This window comes from Antechinus flavipes, chromosome 1 (assembly GCF_016432865.1).
Source record: "Antechinus flavipes isolate AdamAnt ecotype Samford, QLD, Australia chromosome 1, AdamAnt_v2, whole genome shotgun sequence".
NCBI classification, from domain to species: Eukaryota; Metazoa; Chordata; class Mammalia; order Dasyuromorphia; family Dasyuridae; genus Antechinus; species Antechinus flavipes.
The window spans coordinates 378,365,430-378,380,377 of record NC_067398.1 but is presented as its reverse complement, the minus strand read 5'-3'; positions in this window follow the sequence as shown (position 1 = coordinate 378,380,377).

Genomic DNA, 14,948 nt, shown 5'->3' with positions numbered 1-14,948 from the left:
ACTAAAAGTCAGCTAAATGTGTAGTGCATTCCTATAGTCTCTGTTGCTCAGGAGGCTGAAATTGTTTGATTGCTCTAGTTCAGGAATTCTAAACTAGAGTAGGATTACAGTCTACTGTAAATCCAATACCAACATGGTGAGTCTCCAGGAGTAGAGGGCCCCATCAGGCTGTCCAAGGAGAGCAAACCAGCCTAGGAAAGAAAAACAAACCAGATTTAAGATTTTTTTGTTTATCAGTAATAGAATCAGGTGGGTTGGTGCCTAGGTTACACATAGTTTCAAAGGGGAAGTTTTGAGAGGAGGGGAAAAAAGGAAGAAAGGGGTAGAAAGAGGGACAATGAGAAAGAAATGAGGTAGAAATATTGATGGAATCTTGTATGAGTAATGTGCTCCCCCCAACAAAAAAGAATAATGTCAGGCACACACAAAGAGACCTAAAATCTAGCCATAATATATAGCCATCAAACACCTGCTGATGTTTAACTGTTATTTATTTTTTTAATTAAATGATTTAACCTTATTTAATATATGTCACTTTTTTAGCCCCCTTAAAAAAGTTAGATTGCTGAATCATGCCGAATCATTTATTTAGAGACAGCTTGTGGGGATCTTAATTGAAAACAGTTGAGGCAGATTGCCATTACATATTTTCACTATAAAAGGGAGAAGAGAATCAGCAGGAAAGGAAGCCTTCTTCAACTTGCTATAGGGCATGAACAGTAAGGAGAGAAGTGCTCCAGGAAGAAAAGACAAGGTTAACATTTATATGTTAAAATATAATTTTATTTATTTAATAGGGTTGTTCTTGCTTCATACTTCAACAGTCTGGGTAACTATGATTCAGCCCCCTTTGGGTTCACTGACTCTGAGGGTCTTGGAGTTGTCCCTTTTCTCTGCAACTGAGTCACCAACTTCCTTCCCTCTAAGAATTCAGTGACTAGCATCACAATTCCTTCTAATCACTTAGCATCAGATTAGTATTTACCTCAAAGACACTGAGAACATACTTACAAAATGTTTCCTGTTGCTCATCTTTTGCCTTTGAAGAGAACCAATGACCTTATAGGGTAATGTCTTGACTTGCATGTGAATTGGATTTAAGTGCTGCAAAATTGCACAAATTCAGTAACCTCGCTCCCTCGCTCCCTCTTTGCTCTTACAGAGCATCAAAGTCCAGTAATAGGACAAAAGTCAAGATGACCAGCAATGGCCCAGGATGCAGTGGATGACCTTGACTTTGATGTCTGACCAAGCTCTGTGTTCCATGGAGCCTGCTTTAGCTATTTTCATGGCCATTGGAACAAATTGTTCTCTACTTCCCATTCTGTTGGGGAAAGCTTTCACATGCTTGGGGTAGACATCCCCTAACTCAGAAATAGATTTGAGCTCTGTCAGTTTCCCTCAACTTTTGCTGAGTTATTTTTTAAACAACCAGAGTATGGCCATTGTGCATGCTATAGCTTTTTGGAGCCACAGGTGAGAATTGGGTAATAGACACCAAAGGTGGATGAGCAGCCCTGAAAAGTATTCATTGAACCCTACACCACAGCTATTAGTCTTCCCTGAATGCTTTGTATACCCCAAAATATTGTCCCTAATACCTTGGTTGTATACTCCTCCCCTATCTTCCAAAAACATGCACTCCATTTGAATCCCTGCGATGGTGGGGGTTAGGTTCATAGCTTAGCTCATTTTCTATATAGGATTGGTCCTGGAATATTCAGATATAAATCTGGCATCCATGCCATCTAGAGTCCAGGAGACTTCTTCAGTTTTAGTTCTTGAATTGGCTACAACACTTGGTCTAGATTTGTGCACTCTTGGTTTCTGGTGGCTAGAGAATCAGATTGGAAATTCCACCTAGCACAGAAAAGAATGAATGAAAAGGTCAGAGACATTTCCTAAGTGGGGGAAGAAGGCCACCAAAGGATTTCCCCGTTTTATCACTTAATATGTGTGATAGTCACTTCCATTCTTAGATGTGAATGCCATAAAAGCTAAAGCTGGTATTGACTCAATTCCTTTGAAGGTAATTCAGGCTATGTAGCCAAGAGAGACTTCTTCCAACTGCACAGCAGGCCAGTATAGATTGTCCACACATATGTTGTTGAGAAGTAAGTTCTTGGAGTTATCCATGTGAATGACCTCATTTTAGGTATCTGGACATGTGATAGACATTATTACAATTAAAATAGCAGAGAACAGGTTGAAAAAAAGACCATTTTCATATATTTTTGTTTTTATTTAGTTCTCAAAAACTATTCCTTTCTACCCAGACACCTTCTGTTTATATTTGGTGAAATCTGAATACTTATTCCATATTTTACCCTCATTCACATAATGTTGGCTGATAACATTTTAGCATCATTTTATTTTATAAATAAGTTCATATTCTAAAATGCTGTTGACCCATATTGCCATATTTATCCCATTGGCAACTAAGACAGCTAGTTGCTGACTTTGTTTCGTGAATTGAGATAGCAGGGAAAAAAAAAGTCTTATCAGTGTACCAGCCAACTGATGCTGTATCTCTGTGATTAGCTAATTGTTCACAGCTATACTGTCATTCCTTCATAATTAAGATTTGCTTTACTTGTAAAGCATTTGAGAAGTCAGGACCACTTCCATAGACTAAGACTTTGTGGAGATTCCCAACAGCTAATGACATTCATTTCAACGTGTAATATCAATAATTTAGTCTTTCTCTCTAATCCACCTGTATTCTCTGATTATTTATTTTCATTCATTTTTTCCCTTCATATCTTTTTAATTAATGTATGTCAATGTAGCATGATTTATTTAATCTTTCCTCTATTATTGCATATCTAGTCCTCCTCTTCCTCTTCTTCCTCTTCTTCCTTCTTTTCTTTCTCTTCCTCCTCCTTGTACTTTAACTTCCATATACTTTAACTATCCATTGAGGACTAAAAGTTACCACTATGATTTTACAGTTAATTTTGTATTTTAAGTGTCAAGTTTTTAATCTTTTTCCATAAATATTTTCCTAAACTATTTCTGCCAGATTTTTTCTAATTTTCCCAGCATTTTATATCCCTAGAGGTAACTCATGTTTTCCACTTTATCAAACACTAGATTATTGAGTTCTATTTTTTCTAAATCTCCCTTGTCTAGTCTGTTCCATTGATTTCTCTCTCTCTATTTTTTAACCAATACCAGATGGTTTTGATGGCCACTACTTTATAATATAATTTAAAACTGAAAAGTGCTATTACCCCTTTTTCTCCTTTTTATCATTCCCTTGATATTGTAGATCTTTTGTTTTTTCCAAATGAATTTCGTTATTATTTTATCAAGCCCTATAAAGCATCCCCTTGGTAATTTATTGCTAAAGCATTAATTTTATTTGGTAGTATTGTTGTTTTCATTATGTTGGCACAGCCTAACCATGACACTGAATATTCCTCCAACTGTTTAGAGCATTCTCTAATTCTTTAAGGAATGCTTTGTAACTCGATCTATACAAGTCTTTGATGTGCTTTGGGGGCTCGCATTTTTGTATTTTGCATTTTATAGTCATTTGAAATGGGATTTACCTTTCTATTATTGCTTCTTATGGGTTTTTTTGGTATTATGTAGAAATGGTATTGCTTTTTACATATTTATTTTGTAGTCTACATTTTTGTCAAAGTTATTAATCTTCTCAATTAATGTCTGCTGATTCCCTGGGAGGGGGTTTCCAAATAAATCATCATATCGTAAACAAGAAGGGATAGTTTTATTCTCTTTACCTATCTTTATTCCTTTAATTCCTTTCTCTTGTTTATTGCTATTGCTAACATTCCAGTACTATAAGAAACAATAGTGGGAAGAGTAGGCATCCTTGCTTCTTTCCTATATTTGTTGGAAAGGTTTTATTATATCTTCATTGCAAATGATAATTGCTTTTTTGTTTTAGACAGATTCTTTTTATGATACTAAAAAAGGTCTCTCTATGCTTATATTTTGTAAGTTTTTTTTTTAAGCATAAAAAGGTTGAGTACTTCAAAGACTTTTTTCCATATCTGTTGAGATAATTATGGTATGGAATGTTTTAGATTTTAGATTTTAATATGATCATGTTGATTATTTTCCTAATGTTGAACCATCCTTGCATCTCTGGCATAAATTCAAGTTCATCATACTAAATTATTTCTTGCATAAATCACTGTGATTTATTGAATCAGATTTTATTTAAAATTTTTGACTCAATGTTCACAGTATTGTTCTATGGTTTTCCTTATGTTTTATCTTTTCCCACTTTAGGTGTTAAGATTCTATTTGTTTCACAAAAGGATCCTATTAGGATTCTTGATTTTTCAATTTTTGAGAATAACTTGTGAAATATGGATACATTTGTAAAAGTTTGTTTAATTTTCTGTTACACTTATCCCAAAATGATAGTCTTGGGTGGGGGGAATTGGAACACAAGGTTTTGTTTGGGTTAATGTTGAAAAATTATCCATGCATATGTTTTGAAAATTAAAAAGTAATAAAAAATGATAGTCTGACATAGTTGTGTTACTGTTTTCTTGAAGCTCAGAAAAAAAGTTTCCTTTATGAATTGGGATACTTAAGAATTTGGAGCATATAAGCTTATTACTGATATTGGTTTATTATCTACAGTTTCAGCATAAAATTGATTTCTTTCTTGAATGCTTTTTAGTTTTTGAATTATTATTATTGATTTTTCTTTATTAATGTGGTAACAACTGCTTATTTGGATTCACTTGATAGTGAATAGTATTACTGATAATAAAATTTGTCCTATGCTTTTAGTTTTATTTTGCATATGTCGCTTTTAAAAATGTTTCTTGTAAGCAACAAGTTGTAGAGTTTTATGTAGTCTGTCACTCATTTTTACTTTATTGGGTGGTTGAATTAATTTACAACTAAAGATATTAGGTTTTCCTCCATATATGCCTAACTTTTTTTTTAAGGTTACAATTTCTGCCTCTTCTGTTGTAAATACAGTATTATGTTCCTTCATTTATTTTAATTTTTTAAAAAGATAGCCTTATTTCCACTGTCTCTCTTCCCTTTACCATTGATGCCATTTTTTTTCATTTGTTATCCCTTTACTTTTAGAATTTTGTTTATTAATTATTCTCTTCTACTTTTTCTTCCCCCCTTTTTTCTCCTTTGCTTTATTCCTATTTAATTAGTCCTTTTCCTTAATTTTTAAAATTGCGTTTTTTTGTGCCTCTTTGAAAAAAGGACTTTTTTCACTCTTGATTATCCATTTTCTCTTTTTGTATTTCTTAGAGTCAAATTGTCTGATTCCTGGCCCTTAATTATCATGATTCTCATTTAGTTTCTGTTTTCTCTGTATTCTTCTTACAATCAAAAGCTTCCAAGGTATCTATTCCAGGTACTTTCTTGCCACTGACCTATAGGATTTACCCAATGAATACCTTTTTTCTATTGTGTCTGGATCTTAGAACAATGTTGGTTATTGCAGGTATCAGAGAGGGTGCTGTCTCATGGTAAGGCATAGTCTTTTTCTCCTCTCCCCTCACTTATCTATATAATCTCGTGTTGATCTTTTTTTCTTTATATATGTCTGGAAATCTCCTTGGGTCTGTGTTCTTTCTACTTCTCCAGGGCTATTTACTTTCAGGGGTACCAACCACCTCCACTTCCAGGGCAAATAGACTTTTGCACAACCACCAAAATGCCTAGGCTTGTAGATGTTAAATCCTCATCTCCCTTCCAAAGAAGATGAAACATTATCAATGAACCTCTTTCTATCTTCTTTTCTTTTCCTTTTCAATTTCCCATCCCCCTCCTCCTCATCCACTCCCCTATAGGCTCTTCTTTTTCTGAGATCACAAAAGTCACTTTCCCTTTATTTCTAGCCTTTGATTTGAGTCAGTGAATTAAGCTTTTCTCTTTCCCCTTGTTCTCTCCCCCCCACCCCACATCATATATTCTCCCATATTGTGATAGGATCCTACAAAAAAAGCCTTCATTTATAGGCAGGGTGCCACCAGGTTCTGACCATCAAGCATCTCTTTACTGATGTCTCTCCCAGATTTTCCCATCATTCCTGTCTTCTTGTGTACATTTAGAAAAATATCTTTTACTGGTCATTCTGTTGTCACTTTGTTGCTTTCTGCATTTATTTATTCTTGCTGCATTTCTGTTCGTTGGGGTGTTTGAGATGCAAAAAAATCTCCTCAGTTCTTATTTTCTTTCTAAAAACATCTCAAACTCTTCTTTATTATTGAAAGTCCATATTTTGTTCCTATATGTTTAGCCTCAGATTTGCAATACAGGTCACCTTGGACTATATCTTGAGTTCCTGTGCCTTTGGGAACATATTATTCCATTCCCTCCTCTTTTTTTCTAGTGGGTACAGAATACTCTTGCGTTATTCAAAAGTCCTTTTCTTTGTATTTGAAGGTCTTTTTTCAGATGGCTTGCAGAATTTGTTTCTGAATTCTTAAAATTAACTACTATGTATTATGGAGTTTGAGACATTCATTTTTTTTCTGGAGAAAAATCTATGAATTCTTTCAATTGGAATGTCATTTTCTATGTTGAGAACTTCTGAGTAGTTCTCTTTCAATATTTTTTTCATTATAAAGTTGAGGATTTTTTTGTCCTATTATGCTCTTTTGGGAGAGTTATAACCCTTAGGCTATCTTTATACTCTCTCAATTCAAAATTCATATGTTTTGCTTACGGTGTACATACATTCTTTTAATGTGTTTTTTGGGGTGCCTCTGTTTAAAGATTCTTTTACTTCTGTACATTTGCATTTCTAATATATTCTCTCTTTTGTTTCTTTGAGACTTGCCATTGTGGATTAAGTTTTTCTGTTCTATTCATTATTTTTGCTTTGCAGAACATACATTCTGCTCTCATGAGTCTTGTTTCTCTTTTGAACCACTCAAAAATGGCATGTTCTGGTCTCATGTTCCCCTTAATTTTCAGAATCCTCTGTCTTATCAAGTGTCAGGTCATTTTCCTTCATTTTGCAGTATTTATTCATTGATGCCTAAATTCATTTATTGGATCTAGAGGTTATATTTCTTTCTGTTGTTACTGTTTTTCTTTATGATTTACCTTTATGTTCAAGGTCTTTGAGATTTCTTCTTCCTGGAATCTTTCATACTTTCAGTCTACTTCTCTCTCCATAAATGTCCTTATTGCTCACTTTTCACTACCTTTTCTTTGAGTATTTTTTTTGGGGGGGTCTGGATCTCAAAGCATCTGAACCTTCTATCATACCATACAAACCAATTTAGGTCTTTGTCTCAGTTGACCCCAACAGGATGCTGTGTTCTTAACTCAGGTTTCGTGGAATACATACAGTGTCCTGTCCTGGTGATCTGTCCCATTCCTTCTGTTTTTTAGTTCTTTGGCCCTGCAGAGGCAGTTCAGACCCTGTCTTCCCTCCCACTGGCAATTTATAGTTACTGTAAAAGCTTTGCAGCATTGGTGCTTATAGGTTGTAGACTCTGGCAACCTTTTGCTTCTCATGGGTTATGATTGAGTTAATTGAGACCAAAGAAAATTTCCCCAGACTGGAACCAGTAGGAAAAATGTGGGGGACCAAGCATGGGAATATGTTTTGATGTAAGTTTGTATCATCTCCTTAGGTCTATTAATACAGTTTTGCTGTTGGTAGTATGGGAGATAGGATAGAGATGCTGAATAAGCTCAGGGTCAATAAGCATTCCTGGGTATTGTTTTTGACTTTTAAATTTTTAATATTGTTTTGGATTCTTGGATTCATGGTCCTAGACCATGGAAATATTTGAAGTTGCTTTAACATTGGTGCATAATTTCTATTTGGGGGAGGTTTGAGAGGTCATGGAGGTCAGAGGAAATGTCTAGTCTACCATCTTGTTGATAGTGACCCAGAATTCTACGTTTTTTTATGCTTTTCTTATATTTGGAATTCATCAAGATATAGGGTATGAAATCTCTTTACCTTTGATTTGCCAACTGGTTTTCCCAAGTAATTTGCTAAATAATGAATCTTTTCCTTATTACTTTCCATCAGTTTACCAAATAGTAATGTTTCTTATAAAGGCATCTGTTTGGATGTTTGGTACATCTACTTTGTTGACCTATTTCTCTATATTTTTGCTCAGTACCAGATGTGACTAATGATAACTGCTTTATAATATATTTTAAACTGGAATACTCCCTATATTAGCTTTTCCTTTCACTGTGCCCATAGATAGTCACTATTTACATTTTCATATGATAAACTTTTCTTCTATTTTCTTCCTATGTTACCCTCTGAAAAAGAAGTTAAAAACTAAACATGTATAGTCAGTCAAAAAAAATTTTTTTTTACATTGGCTACAGCCAAAAATTTATGTCTCACACTGGATCTTAATTTTTATCCCATCTATGAGGGATCATGTCTTTTCATTGGTCCTTTGTAATCATGGATGGTCATTGCATTTATAAGAGTTTTTAAGTCTTTCAAAGTTTTTTTGTCATTATTATTATATAAATTATTCTTATTCTCCTAACTTTATTCTCTCTTGGTTCATTTTGTCTTCTCAAGTTTCTCTGAAACCATTCCCTTTATCATTTTAACAGTAAAGTAGTATAGTCACATGGAATAATTTTTTTAGTTATTTCCTAACTGTTGAGCATTCATTTAGTTTCCAGTTGTTTGGCACTATGAAAACAACTACTACAAATATTTTTGTGCTTGTGTTCTTTTATTCTTTCTTTGATTCTTTTGAGTAATAGACCCAGTAGTACATTACTTTATCTAAAACCTTTAGAATTTTTAATGGGTTTTTTAAAAACTATATTGACTAATTTAGAGAATCTTGCCATTTTTACTATATTAAGTTTAATATTAATATTGAATATTTCTTCCATTATTTTATTACTTAGTCATTTCATTCATTACATAGTTTTTACAATTGCCCTTGTAGAAGTCCTGTGTATTCCTTGGTCCATAGATTCCCAGATATTTAAATTTTTTTCATCCACGTTAATGGCTCTTTTAAAATGATATTTTCTTGGTTTCTATTGATAGTAAATAGGAATGTGGGTGATTTTGTACATTAACCTTCTATTAATAATACTGAGTTCATGTTTTCCTTAACTTTTTCATTGAGGCAGCTTATTCTAGATATGTTATCATATTATCTTAAAATAAAAATATTTTTCTATCTTGACTTTCAATAGTAATCCTTCTATCTTTTTTTGTATCTTATTGCAATTGCTAGAATCTCCAATATATTTCGAACAGATTTCTAATTTCTAGTAAATGTCAAATAAAAGTCAATATTTGCTTTGTACCTACATATAGTGGGTATACTTCTTCTAGTGCTTCTCCATTATATATTATATTGGCAATTTATTTAAAGTGGACACTTTTAAATAAGTTTGGAAAAAATCCTTCCATAAGTATATTATTAATTTTGTTATTTTTATTTTTATTAAGAGTTAATTTTGATGTTAATACATTAGAAAGAATATTGGCTTTAGATTTGTAGAATATGACTTTAAATCCTGCCTCCATTTACTACTTGTGACCTTGGACATATCAGTCCCTACAGGCCTCAGTTTTGTTATTTGTAAAATTAGTATATTGGAATGGATGACCTCTGAAATATCTACTTGCTCTACATCTATGATACTATAATATAACAAAAAGGTGTTTTTGTTTGTTTTTATATTTGAGTATGTTGAGAGTTTTACTAGTGTTGAACCAGTTTTTTATCCTTCTTTAGTCCTATATTGTAATAATGAATCATTTGTTCAATGTATTGTGGGATTGTACTAATTAATATCTTAGAATTTTGAAATTTTTTTAAACTACTGAGATTGCTTTATAATTTTCTTGCTTTTAAAACCTAGTTTTAAAATCCAAGCTCTATATGCCTCATAAAAGGTATTGGATACCTCTGTTTCCTTCTGATTATGAATCATCTCGGCGACAGAATGATTACTTTTTGGAATGTCAGAAAAAATTGTGCTATAAATCTGTCTTGGCCAGGTATATATATATATGGTTTTCCTAATATTGAACTAGCCCAGAATTCCTGTTATAAGCCTCATTTGATTATAGTGCATTATGCTGGTGATAAATTGCTATAATCTCTTTGATAATATTTTATTTTAAATTTTGCAAATGATTTGATTAATTGAAAAATCTATATATAATATACATGTATAATGTAAACACATATAATTTATCTTTCCTCTAATTACATAGGGCCTTTGATTTGTCCTTTTCCATTATTTTTCAATTTGAATATTTCCTTTGCCTTTTTTTGAACTTCAACTTTTATGATATTTTGCTTTTGAAATTTCTTTCCTAAGCTCCTCCCCTTTTTGTTACTCTTACCTTTTTGTTTTAAATGCTTTTTGAAAATAGTAGATACATTTTTTAGAAACTACTTTATATCCTTTTGTGATGATAATTATAACACAGATTTTAAAATTCTAAACTATTTCATTATTATTATAAAATATTAGAAACTTCATTCTTATATCTCTATGTATTACATACACATATTATATATAAGCATTGAAACTTCGACCTATTCTGTTTCTGTTTTGGATCAGTTTGTTCTACCTTTGGCAGCCTAGTGGCCTCCCTCTCCTGAGAGTTTGCTGTGTTAGTATCAGATTTAGAGCAATACATGATTTACTTTATCCCTACTGCTACTTAGAACTTCTAAACTGGAGTAATTTGCCAGTTATAGCCTCCCACCTAACAAGGATTACAGGCATTTGCCAGAAAATCTAGCTGTTACATCTTAATTCAAAGAATAACACACACATATGACATATGTGCATACATATGCATGTGTATGTGTATATATATATATATATATATATTTATATATAAATTACTTATTGTTCAGTTAGTTTGGGTTTCTGCCTATATTGCATATAAAAATCTCTTTATCTATGGATTTTTGTCGCTAAATTTTAAAATAAAAAAATTGTTGATAAATTGCAGCATATTTTGTTTTTTTAGGAAGTAAACTTTATTTTCAAAGAAAATGATCATGATGGAAGCTAAGTAGCATAGTGAATAGAATATTATACTTGAAGTCAAGTTAATTCTTATTCAAATACTTCTTCAGAGACTAGCTATGTGACTTGGAAAAGCCATTTAACTTCTTTCAGATTCACTTTCCTTATCTATAAAAGGGGGTTCAATAAGAGCACCATCTTAAAAGAACTGTTTGCTAGAATAAAATGAGACATACACAAAGTACTTTATAAACCTTAAGGAGATATATAAACATTAACTCTTATTACATGTAATTTTGCCATATAGTTTTATTTTAAAAGTACTCTCATTGATATATTTTTAAAGTCAACTTTAGCTTTTTCCCTTTGTGTTTCAATGGTCCAATGTTATTCTACTTGGCAATTTTTAAATTATAACTTTCTTATATGTAAGTTCTTGGATTTAATTAAATAGTATCTAAAATGCATAAGAATAAAGGCATATTCTTTATTATATATTTCTTTAAGAGAAGTAAGTGTATTTTACCTGAGCTTTTCTGTATTGATATAGTCACATGATTTCTAAATTGTTTTTATTATTAGTATAGTCTATTATGTTTCTAGTTTTCTAATATCAACCTAACCCTGCATTAAATATAAAATAATATATTTTTGTTTAAAAATTAAATTAAATTAATTATTAATTTAAAAAATTATGGAATACAATTTATGGCATAAAACAAGCATTTCTGTAACACTGTAATAAAAATAGATGATTGCACATGAAACTGCAAATCTATTATGAACAATTTGCTATTCTTTTGAAATATATATTAAAGTTATCTTGAAGCTTTTTTTCTTTCCCTTCCCCAAGAGATGACTGTTAGATACAAATATATGTATGTATGTAAAAACACATATACATGTACACACACACACACACACACACAACCATTCTATTGATGTTTCTAGTTATCAGTTCTTTCTTTGGCTACAGATTATGTCTTTTTTCATGTGTCCTTCCTAGTTAATCTGGGTATTTAAAATAGTCAAAATGACTTATTTACTCAATAGTTCTTAAAATCACTTTTGCTGTTACAGTATATAATATTCTCTTGGTTCTGTGCATTTCACTTTTATTTATTTTGTGTGTCTTTCCATGTTTTTTTAAGGTCATTGAACTTGTCATTTGTCATGGCTAGTTGTACAAATCTTTACCTTGCCTCTTGGCCCAGATGGCTCCACAGGAGAAAGGGAGATTGATGATCTTGCACAGCTCTCCCTCACTTAAATCTAACTCACTTGCAAGTCAAAGCATCACTGAGGTTTTTTTGGGTAAACTTCATTCTCAATCTTATTGCATAATAATATTGCATCACAATTATATACCACAACTTGTTCAGCCATATCCTAACTGATGGACATCCCTGCAATGTCCAGAACTTTGCCATCATAGAGTGTTCTGCTCTCAACATTTAGAATAGAGATTCTTTTCCCTCTGCCTCAATCATCTTTGGAAATGAATCTAGTAATGGTATTGGTCGGTTAAAGAGTATAGGCGGTTTAATAACTTTTTGGCACAATTCTAGATTGCTTATAATCTCAATATTTCAGATATATATTCAAATGGTCATAGTATTCTCAATATGTTTCTGTAGCCTCTTTATGAATATTTTAATCAATAAGTTTTGTATTAATATTCATTAGAAATAATTGTCTGTTATCTCTGTCTCTGTTTCTCCCCCTCTACTTTATTTCTCCCTATTGTTGGTAAGATGTTTATTATAATTTTTTTTTTACTCCATAGGTTATAAAAAAGTCTTGCTCTCTAAGTTCTTTATATTGCATACCCAATTTTTTTGTTTTTTAATTGTGTTAATTAAGAAGCATTTATAGCCACAATCCAATTCACTTAGATACATTTTCTCCTAAGAAAAATTTAGTTACTCCCCAGAAATTTTGAAATGTTATTTAAAAAAATGAAATTATTCATATTTATATGATTTTTTCTTTGACCAACATTCATTTAAGTTATGTTACTTTATATCCATTTAACTTTGAAGCTTTTTCTCAAATTCATTTTTTTATTTTTTATTTTGTGGTAGTTAGTAAATGATATATTTATTACTTCTGATTTATTGCATTTTCTGGTGAGAAATTTTTATGCTTTAGCATATTCCCAACTTTTATAAAGGTGTTTATCACAGTTGACAATTTTGTATATTGCTTTTGATTTCATTCAGTAATTTATAATGTCTGGCTTTTCTAAAGGTTCCTAATTTCTTGTTCATCTTTTGTTAATTTTTTAGATCTGAAATGAGCACATTGAACTCTCTAGTGTATTTTCGGTGTTTATAATTTTATGAAAGGCTGTCCTATGTAGTAGATAGAATGTTGGATTTAGGAAGATCTGGATTCAAATTCTATCTCTGTTACTATGTGACATCGCAGGGGATCTCGAACTTTTAAAATAGGGGGCCAGTTCACTGTCCCTCAGACTGTTGAGGGCCGGACTATAGTAAAAACAAAAACTTTGTTTTGTGGGCCTTTAAATAAAGAAACTTCATAGCTCTGGGTGAGGGGGATAATCGTCCTCAGCTGCTGCATCTGGCCCGCTGCCGTAATTTGAGGACCCCTGAATTTATTCTTAGAGTTTAGCACAATTGCTGGCACATTGGAGTTACTTAATATTTATTAATCTATTTTGGGCAAATTAATTTCTTTGCTCCTCAGTTTCCTCATGTATAAAATGATAGAGCTGGACTTGATGATCTCTAAGGTACTTTCCAGTGTGAAATTTTTGCTGTGAATCCTTAGTACTTAGATATTTTTTCATTCAATGTATATGTGCATACAAATATATATCTACATATACAGTATATACATATAGGTGTATATGCATATACACACATATTTACACAATACATATGTGTGCATTATGTGTTTTTGTGTTATGGTATCACTATCACTTAATTATCTATGGTACCTGGCAATAAAAAAATTTCTCTTTGACCATGTCTTTTTACGGTTGCCTTGTCTGAGATCATGATTGCCATGTTTTGTTTTTTTTTAAATTCAATTGAAGTATAATAAATACTACTCTAACCTTTCATTTTAATTCTAGCTTTGTTTCAAGTGTATTTCTTTTTTAAAATATTTTATGTTTTTCCAATTACACGTTAAAACAATTTTAAGGACATTTAAAAAAAGTTTTCATTTCCAAATTCTATCCCTCCTCCCTCCAGTGTATTTCTTGTAAACAACATTATTGGAATCTGTTTCATAATTAATTCTTCCCCAAAATGAGATAGTATCTATAAAGCACTCAGAGTATCTGGCACATGGTAGGTAGCTTCCTCTCCTTTTGGGGGAAGTTTATCTTATCCACATTCTTAGTGATGATTGTGCTTTTTTCCCCTCTATCTTTATGATTTTTTTCTTTATGAAGAAGAGAAGAAAAGAAAAGAGTTGGAGTAAACATGAATAATATATAGTTTAGTTCTGATCCTACTCTTCCACTTTATTCTTTATACAGTCCTGAAATCAATCACTATTTCATATACTTTTTCTTTCCTTTTAATTTCCCCTTTTGTGGTTTGTCCTCCAAAGATGAAGCTTATTTTGTGATTATTTCTCATCCCTTAAGCCCCCTCTCCTTGCTCTGTCCCCTTAATTGTGTGTAGGACTTCATCCTGACGCATAAGTTGTGGGTGAGAAGAGACAGAGACTCAGTTCAGGTCAGATATTGTTCAAGAAGCCAGATCCCTGGGATCCATTTTCTGAACTTGTCTTCATGCTTCTGCCTTCAGATATGATGAATATAGGATATATAGTGGCAGGTGAGGGTGTAAAAAAGGATGTCCAATATCCCTCATTCCCTCAACTCAATCCAACTTAGAGGTAGAAAGAGGTGTTTTGGACAGGATACAACACACCAAACCTAGCTCAGCGCTGGATCTAAGTCTCTATGGCTTCCAGAAAGTGATGTAACCCACTAGGAA